This window comes from Rhagoletis pomonella, unplaced genomic scaffold (assembly GCF_013731165.1).
Source record: "Rhagoletis pomonella isolate Grant_MI unplaced genomic scaffold, Rhpom_1.0 Rhpom_scaffold_00006, whole genome shotgun sequence".
NCBI classification, from domain to species: Eukaryota; Metazoa; Arthropoda; class Insecta; order Diptera; family Tephritidae; genus Rhagoletis; species Rhagoletis pomonella.
In genome coordinates, this window is record NW_023458560.1 from 80,403,650 (window position 1) to 80,406,778 (window position 3,129).

Sequence of the window (3,129 nt, forward strand, 5' to 3'; positions counted from 1 at the left end):
GTGGTGGAACACCAAAGCACAGTGGTTCAAAACTGGAATTTAGTGTTGATTGGGGCCTTAATTTTTCACTTAATTTAAATTATGTGAGCCCGATTTTTGAATTTTTATTTGTTTGTACTAAATTTTTTAGTGCAAATTGTAGAAAAAGTAGCACTTTTGAAGAAAATCTCCTGTTCCAGTTAATAAATGTTACATAATAAAAACAAGTTGAAAACAATTGTAGGGTGCTCCCGAAACGACAAAAAAAATTCACAAAAAAAAATGTAATTGTTTTTTAAAAATGTTCGCAAATATTAAACAAAAAAATTTAGTTTCTAGAAAAATTTTGGGTATGCAGTTTTATAGATCTTTAAATTTTAGTACTTAAGTAGTAGAATTTGCTTTCGGCTCAACTGAACTCTTGAAAATTTTATCAGCTTTCATTAAGTTAAAAATTAATCAAATTGAATGAAAAATTAGGGCTCCCTTGAATTGTGAACACAAAATGCCAATTTTGAGCCACTGTGCAACGTCACCCCAATAAGTACCCCGCCAATCGCAAACCCTCCCAACTAAAGCTATTTAAAGCCGCCATGGACAGCAACAAAACTGCCAGTATTAATAAACATATTCAAACATATTCATGTACATATATACGCATTTATATGTATACGCATATCTGTGATATTACCGACGAATTTGGTATTTTAAAAGTGTGACCATAAATGTACAAAATGTATTATACATATGTACGCATACAAACAACAACAAAAAAAAAAAACAAATTTGAAACTCAATGCTAGACTTCCAGTTTTGTACATACAAATATACATACATACATATGTATGTATGTATGTACATATTGTAGATGGATGCATGCATTTACTTATTTGACGCAATGGCCAAATTGACGGCTCATGCGTGCCATAATACGTATCTATCAACTCACATACATACTACGTAAATAGTGGTGGCACAACGAAGTGTCAACCCACTGGGAGGATTGTTGCATATCGGTTGCTGGTGACATCGAAAGCGCGGAAGCCATTCGAATGGGTCAGTTTCAATTATACATACATACGTAGGTAGTATGTATGTACGTCATACAAAGTGACAAGTGCGCACGCACTTAAAATAAAAGTTCCAATAGCAGACCCTGCAAGGAAATTTACAAATAAGCTTTTTGCGTCTCTAATTTTTGGTAGATCCACGTAGAATGGGCGTAATGATAGGCAAATAATTATGTGGGATTATAAATGTGCGAAGTCGGTTTCATAAGTCAGTGGCCTTTTGAACTACTAGTGGGGACTCTTCACCATCAATCTCACTAATTAAGAAGCGGTTTACTAAATTGTACTGCGGTTGTACCAACATAAGTGACTCTGAACGCTCGGGTCGCTCAAAACAGGTAGTCACGCCAGAAAACGTTGATAAATCCAACTGAGAATGAAAGTACTTGAGGTGCCTAGGACCGTATATATGTATCTCAACAGGCTGGATGCATTACATTTTGCATGAATATTGGGTACAGAAAAGCGCGATCTGTGCGTTGGGTGCAGCAAATTTGACGAAGAAAAAAGTGCTCTTCCACCAGGGCAATGTACGAATACACACATGTCCAGTAGCAATGGCAAAATTTCATGAATCAGGTAAATAATTATTCCCTTAGCCAGAATATTCTGCAGCTTTAGCTCTTAGCGATTTTTTTTCTGTTTATAGACCTGAAGAAGTGGCTCAGAGGTAGGAGATTTGGGTTGGATAAAGAGGTCATTACTTAAAAAAAAACGCATATTTTGCGAAACTTTTATTTGGAAGGGAAATGTAATCCTTTTTGCCAAAGAAAATAACGTTTGTTCAAAACGTCACTGCTTTATCAAACTTCTCTCTTAAGTATGTACTAGGATTCAACTCCAAGGAAGGCTTTGTTTTAAACGCATACCAATTATGAATGTAGAAAATGTTTTATTATTTTAAATTTTTCTCAAGGGAATGCCACAAATGTATCTACGGTGTGTACGGTGTAATTGTCAAAATAAGTAAATAATCATGTAGATGTACCATGCATGTGTATGCACGCACTAGAAACAGAGCATACAAATGCAATTATAATGGCAAGCTGAGTACACATTATCTACCATTGTCGTCACCAGCGACTTGAATAGTTTGCTTGGTTACTCAATCGTTAGAAACGCTAGAAACAGCTGCCATAGTAATGAAGTAAATGAGTACTATGTAAACAAACGCCTAAACCCTACTCCCCTCAATCACCACCCACTCACTAATGGCGCACGCATAATCATCAACGTCAACGTATTCACTACTATTTATGAAGATTCGCACTCATAGTTAGCTGCGTGAACTCAACGCGCTTTTCGCAAACGCAATTCGAGTGCGACTCCAACATTTGTTGTAGTTACATTCTCATTGCTCGCAATGAAACGTCCAAATTTCGCCATGAGTGGCCTTGTTCATTTTGTAACTCATTACAGTGGCACAAACTCTGTGTGTGTGGGAGGGAATTTCTATTAGTCAGCTAATATAATTGAATTTAGGAGTGGTCTAAAAAATAAAATAAAATACAGAAGGTGCAAGGAGGTATGTGCCAAATATCAGGTAATATTTTATGAGGGTAATTATTAATAATGAAAGGATTTACTTAACAGTGCATTTGGGGCAGTATATGACACCAAATCATATAGATATTTTCTGTAGTATTCTGTGTGAACATAAGAACGAGTGGTTTTTTTCTCGCTAAAGAATTTCTTGCTTTTATTTAAATCAATGGAGTACAACTAAAAATAAATGAAGTATCTGAATAATTTTAGCCTTAAAACGTTTATTGGGCGAAAAAATACCGCAACTCCTCAGTTTTTCATTGTTACTCAAAAAAATCATAATTGTTTTTTATACCCGAGCGCACCTGTGCACAAGGGTATTATAAATTTGTTCACATAACGGTTGTTTGTAACAACCAAACCTAATCGAAATAGATATAGAAAAATTGTCTGTCTGTTGAGATATCTCAACGAAATTTTGTACGTAGGTTGCCCTTTATCCAAGATAGGTTAGTATAGTATATAGATTCGACAAAACTAACCAAAAGAAATTATAGCAATTTTTTTTATAAAAATTTATATTTATCTTAAAAAA